General features: G+C 38.4%; 1 protein-coding gene across 13 annotated transcripts in view; it reads right to left on the bottom strand.

The window, feature by feature from the left end:
* The window catches only part of PTPRM (protein tyrosine phosphatase receptor type M), a 467,851-nt gene that overhangs the window by 265,083 nt on the left and 188,897 nt on the right, over positions 1 to 13,871 (bottom strand). The window lies entirely within an intron of this gene.

Genomic DNA, 13,871 nt, shown 5'->3' with positions numbered 1-13,871 from the left:
GGATCCCAGATTCTCCTTTGCATCCAGGAATGGTTTCATGCTGAAGTTAGCACCTTCTCAGCAGGTTCAGTATCTCTGTGGGGGAAAAAATCATTAACTCTGAATAATCCAAACCATGACCTATCTCTGGAAATCTGTGCAGAAACTCGGCTTTCATTTTTCTAAATCTAATTTCGGAAGGAGCAGCTCTGTCTCTTTTGCTGTTTATCTGAATCCCTAGAGGAGCCAGTGCTCCACTGAAGATGAGATTGCTTAGTCTCGACTTACTGCAAATCAATGTGTGCTGAGTTCACAATTCATTCTGGCTGTATTCTAAGAGACTTTTCTCTTGTATGATACCTTGATGAAACTGTCATTGAACTAAGGAAAAAAGTTCACAAGTTTCGAAAATGTGTTACTAATTCTTGGGATCATAGAGAAGCCAAATGGCGCATACGTATCAACAATAGATGTCCTTTCAATGCTGAAACTTTAGGTTAAAAAAAAAATCCTCCCTGGTTTGAAAAAACATCAAAGGAACTGTCAAGAGTTTCTTGGATCAAATTCAGCTCTGAAGTAGCTCTTTATTTTACAAGGAAGATTAACCAAATGATGCAGGACATTCACATTTCTTTGATTCCTTTGACATTATTCCCTTTGGGATTTCTCTGATCTGTTTCACAGGGCAGTTGTGCTTGAAGCACCTGAAGAGGGCCTATGCCAAATATAATTCCTCCACAGGACAGAAAAGAGCTTCTGCTCCCTTATTGACATTCTCTTTGGAGACCTCAGCAGACCTTGCTTGGCCAAGGACATTGCATCACAACTGAAAAAGACACTTACCAAAGCTTCAGAGAAGTTTCTAGCCCAAAAAGTGAAACTAAGGAGAAATGGAAGGGCTCAGAGCACAATCTATAAAATCCTGGCACCTTTGTGGTCATTGCTATGGCCAAACTTCCATCCTGTGACAATTAACATCTCTTTCTGAAAGCACTACAGAAAAAAAGTTTCATCCTTTTAAAACCAAAGCATTACAATTTCTTACTTCAAATAATGCATCAATAGCTTGCAATTTTTAAAGAATTCTTTTGACCATTTCTAGTACTTTGAAAAATTTTAAATCCCATATGTATTAGCTATTTTTGGAAACACCGATACAAAGTTGGAGAAAAAGAAAAGAAAAAAAGATACCGTCCTTAGATCATAATCCCTTAACTGATTTCTTTCTAGCACTTCCATTTCTAGCGTACAGGATAATAACAGTAAACAAACACAAAGTCTGCACCTTAAACCATGACGTATTTTCATATTTTCACTCCACTCAGTCTTACCACACCAAACAGAGCAAAATGGAATAGCATAAAATTTATCACATTCTTTCAGGTGTGCATATTTACTTCAGTGGGACTTAAGTGTAATGTGATCCTAAATGCTGTCCTTTTGAGAAAGGAGTTGTCTAAACCAGAAGCAAATTACCCAGCAGAAAAAGAAGAGTAAAAAGTAAAAATTCTAGACAAAAGAAGCCGTCAAAGGAATAAACTAAGTGAAATGAAGTGAAAAAACAGGCAGCACAGGATGACATTCTAAGAATAATCTGTACTGTGTAGAAACACCCTACATGCAAAGCCTATGCTGGTCCATTTAAAAAAAAAAAAAAGAAGTGCGCATATAGGTAATCTGTGTCCTATACTGATTTACCTACAGCAGTGTATTTATAGTTTTAGAAATATAATTTAGTCTTTTTTCTAACCATTGGCTAGAAAATAGAAAGTGTAATGCCCATTTACAAGAAGGGAAGGAACTACAGGCCTGTCAGCCTGACCTCAGTACCAGGGAAGGTCATGGAACAGATCATCCTGAGTGCCATCACACACCAGGTGAAGGACAATCAGGGGTCTGGGCCCAGCCAGCATGTGTTTAGGGAAGACAGGTCCTTTTATAACAAAAGTGAGTGAGCAGCGTAGTAGATGAAGGAAAGGCCATGGATGTTGTCTACCTAGATTTAAGTAGCATGTTTGACACCATCTCCCACAGCATCCTTCTGGACAAACTGGCTGCTCATGGTATGGTATGGACAGGTATACTCTTTGCTGGATGAAAAACTGACTGGATGGTCAGGCCCAGAGAGTGGTGGTAAATGGAACTAAATCCAGATGGTGTCTGGTCACAAGTGGTGTTCCCCAGGGCTCAGTATTGGGGGTGGTCAATGACCTGGATGTGGGAAGCAAGTTAGCAGATGACACCAGGTTAGGTGAGAGTGCAGATTTGCTGGAGGGCAGGCAGACTCTGCAGAGGGATCTGGACAGGCTGAATTGATGGACTGAAGCCAACTGGATGAGATTCAACATGGCCAAGTGTCAAGTCCTGCCCTCGGGTCACAACAACCTCAGGCAGCGCTACAGGCTTGGAAAGTTGCTCAGCAGAAAGGAATTTAGGGTTGCTGGTCAGCTGAACGTGAGCCAGCAGACTGCACAGGTGGCCAAGAAGATCAATGGCATCCTAGCCTGTATCAGGAATAGTGTGGCCAGCAGGAAGGAGTAAGACACTGATCGTCTCCTTGTACTCGGCATTGTGAGGTTGCACCTTGAATCATAGACTCATAGAATCGATTGGGTTGGAAAAGACCTCCGAGATCATCAAGTCCAACCCTTGGTCCAACTCCAGTCCATTTACTAGATCATTGCACTCAGTGCCACGTCCAATCTCAGTTTAAATAAAAACCTCCAGGGATGGGGAATCCACCACCTCTCTGGGCAGGCCATTCCAATGCCTGATTACTCTCTCTGGAAAGAATTTTTTTCTGATCTCCAACTTAAATTTCCCCTGGCAGAGCTTGAGCCTGTGCCGCCTTGTCCTGTTGCTGACTGCCTGGGAGAACAGACCAACCCCCACTTGGCTCTAACTTCCCTTCAGGTAGTTCTAGGCAGTGATGAGGAGACAGTGATGAGGAATGCCGTGTCTAGCTCTGGAACCCTCATTTCAAAAGGACAGTGAGGTGCTGGAGCTTGTCCAGAGCAGGGTAACAGAAGCGTCTGGAATACAAGTCTTACAAGAAGCAGCTGAGGGAGTTTAGTCTGGAGAAAAGAAGGCTCAGTGGGGACCTTATGACTCTGTACAACAACCTGAACAGAGGTTGTAGGGAGGTGGAAATTTTTCTCTTCTGCTATGTCTGAAGTGAAAATATGAGAAGAAATGGTTTTAAGTTGTGCCAAGGGAGGTTCAGATTAGATATTACCAAAAAAACTTTCACTGAAAGTGTGGTTAAGTATTGAACATATTGTCCAGGGAGGTGATGGAACCACCATCTCTGGAAGTATTCAAGAGGCATCTGTACGTGGCACCTGGGGATACGGTTTAGGGGTGATTATGGTGGTGCTAGTCTGACGATTGCACTAGATGATCTTGAAGGTCTCTTTCAACCTTGATGATTCTGTTATTATGTGAAATTTGACTAAAAAAGACCCTCTAGACAATCTGTCCTCTTTCATTAAGAACTGTTAAAAATACTCAATACTTCTGACAAAGTCACAGAATTACTTTTCCTTTCTTCTAGAATAGGAAACTCTGCAGGTGACACTATACTGCTGTCAGCTTATTCTTAAGCCACTCAATTCCCTGGCATTTCTTACAGTATTTCAAATCAGTTGCATAAAATCCATAGCAATTGACTTCAGAATTTGTTCTTTTTATCTGATATGGAAATTTCCTTGTTTATATATAGATCTTTGAATAACTTCTAACTCCACTGATATAAAAAATAGTATCATCCTTGAAAACAACTACTGAAGGCAAGCAGAGTCAGTGTGTTATACTTTAACCTTAGCAATGGCCCATCTAAAAATTACTGGATACACTCTAGAAGATTAAGGAGACATTTGTTTTCTCTATTAGGAGTAAGAACACATTCTGTTCAGATTCAGAAAGCCAAAACACCACCTCACATTATATCACAGAACTTAATCAACAATGTTCTAGAAGTGAAGCTTTAAACAAGACCTTATTTTTGGAAAATTACTGGTTTTAGCCCTTTATCAATGGATGTTAGGACTGACACTATCACTGTTTCAACAGCCTGGGCAGGTCTTTACATATTTTATAGGAGCAACTAATCTTGCCTTCATCCTGGAACGCTTTATCCTTCAAGAGACTTGTGGGTGCTTACAAAGATGCTTTATCAACTGTCCTTTCCAGGATTATGCTTACATAACCTATTTTGTTACAGGGCTTACACATGAAATGCTACCCAAAACTGGTGTCTAATTTGATGACTAAAATGGGAAAGTTAATGAGAATGAGGAAAGAGGTTTTGCCCATGGATATAAGCAAAAGAAAATGCTGAAAATCAGCAAAAAATGTAAGCCCAGGTTGGATCGGATAAATGAACTTCTGCCAAAGTAAAAGCTTAACTTTTACCAAAGGAAAGGACTCAAGGTCTCCTGAACCTCATTCAGAATGCTTCTATCTGAAACAAGCTGACTCCTTCCCCTCTTTTCTTCTCAAGAGAAGACAGATTGCACATATACTTCTGTTCCCCCACCCACCCCAAAAAGCTGTTCTGTGCTTTCTGCCCTTTTTCGTTCTCTGTATGAAGAGTTAGTAGACGTCCATAAGGAGTGTCAGTTTTTACAATTCTTAAACTCTAAGCAGGTAAAGGCTTACTGACCCATGACAGCTTCTGTATCTTCCCGCAGGTATCTCATTCTAGAACAACCTGGAGTTGCTGCACATTTCAGCTTCTGTTTTTCACTGGAAAAAGTAATTCCATTCATAATCTCAATATCTAATACCACTCCAACACTGCTGAAGCTCTTTTTCACTTTCCCAAACAACAAAATCAGGAATTTTTGTAATCCATGTAAACTCAAAACAGGAAATTTTTTTTTCTACTACATCATGTACCCTGTGCCTTTAGTATATCAACACAAAATTCTGATTTGAATTCATTGAAACTTTTGTACTATCAAAGACAAATGGCATAGCTTTAAGTTTCTTTGAGTATCTGAGTAGCATATATTCTTTAATATTTCATACTGAATAAAATCAAAGATATTCCCTACTACTACTTTGAACTGTATTCCCTGTATTTTATTTTAGCCAGACATCAGCTACTGCATGTTGAAGTAAAGCAACTAAATATCTTAATTCACTTGCTAATCCTAAACTTGATGCTTTGCATGAGAAATAGCACAAGCAAGTATACACCTACAGATACCTGTGCACGTAGCTGTCATATATATTTTATCATCAGTCCCTTACCAACTGTTTAACTTTGTCAAATATTTTCAACTTAGTCTGAAATGACTACTCTTCCTCTTTCATCATGATGAAAACTTTTAGCAAACATAATTCAGCTTTTGCTGAGAATGAGTTCAAAATTAGTTTATCCATTTTTACACGTCATTCCACCATCATTTAATAGCTCCACCACCACTTTCAGGAAAGAAATAATCTTGTGCAAAAATATTAGGAGGGAGAAAGAGATTGGTTACCTGTGCTCATAGAAATAAACCTACATGTACAAGTTGTAAATCTGAAAACTAAATAAGTCACCATTTATATACAACCTAAGATTTGCTCCAATCAGTTGCTCAGCTTTGCTAGATGCACCCATTTTTGATAGAAATAATAAAAAATTATTTCTTATGAAGAAATAATTATATGTTTATGAGGATCTGTGATTTAGTTGTGTTTACAAAATTCTCAGAGGGTTTTCTTCTTTTTCTTCTTCATGCATGTTAGAGATTGAAACGGTTAATGATTTATGCATTCTAAGAGACTTTGCAGGCTTTTGACTTATGCATTATACCCCTGATGGGCAGTTGGGGCCCATCCCTTCCTCCAGTGCTAAAAGTGTCAAACCCCGAAGAGGCAAGAAGAGCCTTGCCCTTCACATGAACCCGGCGCCCATTATGAAAGGCTATTGGGGGTTCACAGCCCGGCTGATGATGCTACTTCGTGGAAAACAACCCCCTGCCTCGGGGGAGGTGCAAAAGGCATGCTGAGGGTATATATATGGACTGGTGACTTTGGGAATTTGGGTTCTGTTCCTGGCCCCCACCGCCTGCAGATGAAGACCATGGCCTGCAGGACTGCTGAGACGCAACGCTGGATGCCTGTGCGGTGAATATGCGACTCATCTTTTCTTATCTCTTCTTTTTCCTTGCTGTCCTGTACTCTTCTCCTATCTTTCGTCCCCCTATGCATCTTCCCACACACACACTAAGGTTATTTTCTATGTCACATTACACGGAATTGTTAAAATAAACATTGATTATCTAGTGTTGTTTCACTTTAATCCACCCCAAAGGGAATTATTAATAACAACCTAGGTTACCCCCATCCCCTTCCCCAGCAGCAGGTCATAACAATGCATCCTTAGAATATTGCAAATGTAAAACACACAGTTGTCCTGCCATTTCAGCTTGTCAAATCAACTGATATTAGATTACAATTGTTACAGAAGACATCTAGGGCCATGCCATTTAAAAATTCTCAATAACAGAAGACAGCTCAAAAATCTTAGGGAAAAAAACCTCTTGCCTGATCCACTGCAGAACTGTGCATCTGTAAAGCTCCAAATGCAGAATAAAACCTTAAGAAGCTATCTAGTTGAAAATCATATAGTTTCAACAATCAATGTAGGAACCAGTTTGTAGGGATTAGAGCCTGTTGTCCAGATGAAGAGACATACAAACTGGTCTCAGTAGCTTGCAGTAATGTCCATGAAGCAGCTACTGCAGAGAGAGAAAGTGAATGCAGAAGAGTATTTTTCTGACAGACTCAACACTGACTGCTTTCATAAGCAATAGTCTGCAAGTAGAAAGATCAACAATAAAGTAGCAGTACACACAAGTAAATAATCACTTTGACTTTTAGTAGATAGCCTCTAAAAATAATCATTATGAAAATAAACTCTTTTCAAGTCAGTTGTTTTAGGAACTAAGTACCATATTTTACAATAACTGCTTAGCAGAGATTTTGTCACTGTAACACAGAATAAACTAAATCAATTTTGCAAGATTCATGCCAAACTATTCTATGATATCAGAGCAGAAATAGTTCCTTGTCTTAACAGACTCATAGGTAAGATGAAAGGCATTTTTAATCAGTCAAGAGTCCAACTTTTCTCTAAATGTAAGACTCATATTTTGAGATGAATGGCACATACACTTTGTTTAAATAATGAACAGATAGCATAGTAAAAGCAATCAGTGTGCAATTAAACTTGTGTCTAATTAACAGTGATAACAAAAGCACATAAACCCCTTCTGTAAATACAGAGCTCAAATGAGTGTATGGGAGAATTATCAAACTAATCATTACATGAGAGTGATTCTGAGCTTTGCTGTTGTCTGTGAAAATCTAGTGCCCAAACTCTTTCAAAATACTAATCTTTGCTCTCATTCCCTTTGAAATATTTTGTAGAAATAAACAGGGTAGCCTCATAATGTTTTTATTCATTGTCTTTGAGATTTCAGTACCGGCTGGTAACTGGAAAATTTGGAAATGAGAACATGTTGTCACTTCTTGTATCAGAAACAACTCTGTTTAAGGCTAAACGAAATCTTAATAAGATGGTCTTAGGAATATCCTACTTCTTCATGAACAGTCTTATAGACTGAGACAAAGCTAATGAAGAGAAACAGTCAGAGAAGCCCTATCTGCATAATATTATTCTGAACTACTGCAAGACTTGATTCAACCACCAGAATTTTTCAGCTCCTTTTACAGTAAGTGAAAAAACAACAAAAGAATTTTTAGTTTCTTTTTAGAACAACTAACAATGCAATGCTGTTTGTCAGTGAAAGGTTCTTTGACAAAAGAAATGCTTTCATTGATTACTCTGAATTATAAATTATAGCTCTCTGATTCTTCCTCTTATAAATGAACACTCCTCACAATCTAGCCTCACGTCAGACAAAAAAGATGAAACTTTTATAATGGAAATTTAATTATAGTACAATTTTTTGCCAGTTGTCATTCCAAAGTCATCTATAATTATGCTCAGGTCATTAAATTTATTTTTTCATTTACTTGGCCAAACATGCCAGTTACACATTAGTTCATCCTCTCAAATTCAACACTATACAATAGTAATTAAGTAAATTACTGAATTTTTTTATTTTTTAAGCTAATGGCAAACAAAACCTCTGAAGAAACAGTCAAAACAAAGAGCAACTGACAGACAATTTCATTTTTGTTCCCCACGAACATAAATTTTTAGAAATGAAAAGGCACTTCTGCATGTCTAGAAAGTAAACACTCATTATTGCCTCTTTGCTTTACATGCATTTTCCCATATCTATAATTCCAAAAGATAACAGTCCACTGTAAACATCATTTTCTACTGCAAAATTTCTGCACCAAGATACCTTCAGAGAGCTTTTTGAGAGTTCTGAATCATGAATTAATGAATAAAACTAATCTCTCTTTCCCAAAAGAAAACCCTCTCCTCTCCTTCCAGGAAGTGGATCGAGTTTCACAGAGTAAGTAAGCATGAAATAAAGGTTGCTAATATATTTAAATACTAACATGAGTGCTTAAAAGATGGCATACGTTGAAAGACAGCTCAATGCAGACATCAGCAGTATAAATTTGAAATCACAATTGTTACAAATATTTTAGATGGTTGGGCATACTAAAATGCAAGACACCCTAAAACATTAACTTCGCTGGCAGTTTTACTTTAACCTCCACTATTTTTCTTTTAATATAGTACCCCATGATAATACTATGCAAAGAATTTCCCATTTTTATTTATTTATTCTTAGATATTTAATGAAGTATTTGCTTGCTCAGTGCTTTCTCAGTCAAATGTTTAATTTTCTTTGGGCCAGAATTCATCTAGCCATGCAGGTACAGAGCAGGAAAAAAAAAAAAGGATACAGAGAAACTTTCCTCCCTCAGATGTTTGTGGTCTACAACAAAGTCTGAAAGAATCTCAGTTCCACAGGATGTCCTTCCCTGCCTAACCAACACACTCAGCAGCAATTAGATGGATTGCCAAACAAAACTATTTTCACATCTATAGAAGCTGAGGTCTAGGCTCTGTGAACAGTCTCAGCTTTGTTTTTCTGTAGTTGTAAACAGAAATGGGATGCACACTTGCTCACCAGGAGAGATCCTTAGACCGTAAGACAGCATTATCTATTTACAGCACTGCAGTAACTTAGTGATCTGAAAAGGATTTTTTTTTTTGTTCAAAGTTGGGGTATTTTTTCAGGATCTGCTCTGATTTCTGGTCTCAAACTAGGCACACAGTCTACAGTCTAGGCTATAAAGTTATAATTGCATTTTACAGCAAGAAGTAGTACCAGCAAAGCCAGAACTGTAAGACTGGTTCTGCTTCCTGGGAACCTTCAGGAAGTTGGACTGAATTCTGCATACAACTCTACATTTGTAAAACAAACAGGTTTGCAAAGCAAATATGCCTCCCAAGCACCAAAAAAAATTGCAAGCACCTAAGTTGTGTCATTGTTCATTTTCCTTTGATGTGAGTTAAAATTAATATACCATTCATTCCACAAACTTTTGATATTACTTTTTTGTAAGCAATTTGAAAAAACCCAAACTACTAAAAGGTTTAAAAAGCTAAAATATCTCCGTGTTTCCATACCATTCCTGAATGTTTCATGCTTCACAGATACTCCAAGAGAATTGTGTAGTTGTGTGTTTTTACAGCTGGTCAAAGCTGCTGGGCAAGATAGCACATGCTCTACCATCTCAAAACAAAAGAGGGAGCCTTAAAATATCAAACCCAAGGCACATGCTTGTCTGTTCAACCATTTCCATCTTTCAATACCCTTTAAAATCATTGGAAAATTTCATCCAAATAACTTGTTTAAAATTTAAACCAATTTGACATAGTCCTGCCAGAATTTAATTCCAGAAGATAAGAGCCAAATGAGTGCCCTCATCCAGGAGGCTCAGGGCAGACAGGTGTAAATCTAGCATTAAACATTCAACAACAGATTTGCAGTTAGTTGGGTGCTGCCTCTTGCCTGTCGGGTCTGTCATAAGGGAAAATGGGACTACCCATATTTAGTAGGCAAATCTTTCAGAAATTAGGCTTCTGTGGACCATGGGGCATCTTATTTTCCTGACTCACAAACCAGAAAGATACAAAGTTCATGCAACCATTTTTTTTTAAATTACAAAACCTGTCCTTTAGAGCCTAAATCCCCCTTGGTCATAGGGGTGATACAGGCATGCACATATGTGAAGGAAAAGAGATAAATACATGTGTGTGTCTGTATACACGCATACACACTCTTGGACACACTCAGTTACTCTCGGATACACTCAGTTATTCTTTTAGACACAAATTGAAGTAAATATACTTTGGACACTTCAAATGTATAAAATATTTTGCTTTGGTACTGGATAAGACCTTCTCCATTGACTAAGCCAGAGGAAAAGCCACAATTTCCTATTTCATTTCCTAATGTTTTTGCCGAAGGATCAGCATTATTAATAGTGAAGTTTGCCTACAACAGGAAGGCAGTATGGCATAACTGTATGTGGAAACTGGAATAGCTGATGTAAAAATTGACCTCAGGAGAGGGGGAAAAGTGCTCAGCAGAAATTTGTTAAGAATAAATTCAAGGCAGTCATGGAACTTCACAGGGAAGGCACCTATACCCAGAACATGCCCTTTCCCATGATTTCTAATTGCTTTTAATAATAGAGTACCAATACAATTATTTAAATCTGCAGTAATAATACATTTGAAAAGAAAGATTCAAAGCACCTATGAAACAGTTAATATTCAATTTGTATCAATAGACTAATACTAAGGAATGCCTCACTAGTATTTTTCAAAAGTCTATCTAATTTATCACTTCTATTAAAGGTGTCCACATACCAGTCTTTTGTTTATAACCAATACACTCTCAGCTTGCTGGGTTTTTCTCATTCCATAACAAGAAATTCTTCCTGAATTTAAGTTGGGTAAAATAATTGTTTGAGTGTGCGTTTTTGAAGCTTATCCTTATAATTAATAAAAAACTGCAACAATTCTGGGGATAGAGATATGTCATCAGAGAAATCATATTATCTACGTTTTCTCAAGGGTCATTATGTTTTCTTCACATTTCCTCTACCTGGCAGATGTGAAATTAATAATTTTGCCCCTCAGGTTGGGTGTAAATTGGTGAAGGTTCATTTGTCTCAAAGAGCAGCTTAATTTCCTACTCTGCAAATGTTTTGAAATGGGAATCTAATGAAGTGAAGAACTAAGTCTCCATATACATGACTGCTTTTCACAGGACCAAAGACAGTCCTTCCCGGCAGTTCTTTTCACACACACTCAGTTTCCGCCCCTGTATTAAACCAGATATAACTGCCAGGAAAGAATTCCAAATGTTTCCCCTCAAAACAAACTGATCTGGCGGCTGGGTTTCATAGTCTGTGTCCTTATCATCATCATCACTAGAGTGTGCCTATATTCCTTACATACTTCCACACACGTGTCAGAGAGAGAACCAACAGAAGTAAATATTTGCAGTTTCCCTGTCCTCTTTTTGCCCACCCTGTCAGCTGGCAGGAAGGAAAAACGTTCTGTTTTCAAGTGAGATCTCTGGAAGCTCTAACTAACCCAAAAATATGTATTCAGGGACTGATGAAGACACAAAAGTGCAGGTATTAGTAATATCTCTGCATAACACCAGACCACTTAGTTGCTGATATTAGGAAAGTATTTTCGCCCACAGGCCAAAGGTTTACTGAATGGAAAACCAATCTGTGATTTCCTCCCCAAAAGACACAAGGGCAAATACCCTGATGTTTTACTTTCTAAAGGAAAATGTTTATTTTACCCTCTCCTTGGCAACCACAAATCTGAAGAAGCATCCAGAATGATGGGTGGAACTCAAACTTTTGTCTGTGATAAATTCTTTCCATCACACTGTACCTACCTCACTGTTTATACAATTTCAGGGAATGATAGGAATACAGTGGAAAGATCATGACACATCCCTGCTTGTGAAAGCAGAGTCCAGAAGAATTTAACAGACACCATGACAACAGCTCCTCTTTCCAGACTTCCACAGAAACTTGCAATCACAGAAAGGCTGAGGTAGGAAGGGTCTGATTCATCTGGTCCAACCCCTCCCTCCACCACCCTTGCTCAACCATGGACAACTAGAGCATCTAGTATGTTTTCTAGATGACTTTTGAGTATATCCACTTCTCCCTTCTCACCTATGAAACCATTTCATCACATAAGGCTATCAGATTCATCAAGCATGACTTGCCTTCTGTGAATCTATGCTGAATTCCCTTGATACTGTTTTTTCTGTGGCTGGAAATGGCTTCCAAGATTAGCTGTCCCATCACCTTCCCAGGGGTTATGGTGAGGCTGTTCAGCCTGTAAGTTCTCTGGACTTCCTTTTTGACCTTCTAGAAGATAGGAGTGGCATTTGTTGCAGTTGCACTCACTGTCATTTACTCCATTTTTTTATCTGTTTGTTTTTTTTTTCTTTTAGAGACTTAAAGAACTCCCAAAGGGGAATTCTAGACTGTGAGACAAAGAACAGGAGAAATTAATTTAAAGAGATCCTTTATGAAAGGAATTTGGACTATTTGGGTTTTTTCTAGACCCAAGATTTCCAGTAACACAAGGAAAGGCTGTTCTGTAAGATGATATCGGAGAAATCATCTTAGTAAGGAACAACTTAGGGGCTTGTTTCCAGACAAGTGGCTACCAAAGAAGACCTTTCATATAGTCACAGCTGAACATCATTTGTATTTTCTGTAGAGTCCTTTCCAAGAAGATGCAATTTTTTGTTTTCTCATCGGAATTAAGTGACAAGTGACACAGAGACATGGACATGCAATACATAGTATTTTCTTGGAATTCTACTAAAATGTATCAGTTTACCTTCTGCACATCCAAAAGCTGAAATTCAACTGCTACAGTGCAGAAAATCTCATACTAGCTTTTACCCTTATGAGAAAACAGACCTTATATGAGAATGGTTTGTGTATTGGAAAGGACAATACAGTAGGAAATTACTTTCACAATAAAACCATAAATGAATGTGAGTTCACTGTGGACTTCTAGTTCTGATAAATCAATGCAACTTCCTACTAAAGTTTATTATAGTTTCAGGTTAGGAATAGTGACTTTGAAAATATCATGGAACTTTTCCATGGAAAATAAAATGGTGCAGTATCTTCAACCCTCCTCCTCAGGGTTCAGGTGTCTGTGACCTGAGGTCTAGCTCAAATACAACACAGCTACAAAATCGTGGTTCAAACTTCTGAGAAAATTGTTAAGTTCTGAGAAAGAGCTGTGGAAAAGAACCTGCAGTTCAAGTTGACATTTTCTTATGATCACGAAACTATTTTAAGACTTTGTTATATGCCTGAAAAAAGCCCTGAACCTCTTCACAAGCAGTCCCCCAAGGTATGGCAATGGAAAGGAATAACTTAATTCCCAATGACACCAAGATCCTTCCACTTTTCTTGAGACAACGTAAGTTAAAAGATCCAAAGAAGCCTTCAAGGACAGAAAAAGGCAGCTGCCATTTCAGCCTAGAGAAGTTCTTAGGAAGGAACTCATCTTTCCTAACAGTGATATGGAATGAGGAAGGGCATGGAAATAAGCAGTATCACTGAGATCCAAGACAGGCTAAGGCATGGACACTGACATCATCATGGCTAGCCTTCACGAATGAAGATTTGGGAAGGGCTCTCCCCACGTGCCCTTCCAGCCTGCACAGTGATTTTTTAGGTGAGGCACAGCGTGCACAGTACTGGCCCCACTGTTTAACTCCTAAGGTTCATCTGCCATGGCTGAGTGAGCTTGGACGGTGACAGTGAAGTCCTCAGGACTAGAACCTTCAGCCTCCGGTATTCCCAGGATGTCTCCCATTCAAGAACTAACTGGG

The sequence above is a fragment of the Pithys albifrons genome, chromosome 4, assembly GCF_047495875.1.
Source record: "Pithys albifrons albifrons isolate INPA30051 chromosome 4, PitAlb_v1, whole genome shotgun sequence".
In the NCBI taxonomy this organism is placed as follows: domain Eukaryota; kingdom Metazoa; phylum Chordata; class Aves; order Passeriformes; family Thamnophilidae; genus Pithys; species Pithys albifrons.
This window is presented reverse-complemented; position numbering and strand designations above follow the sequence as displayed.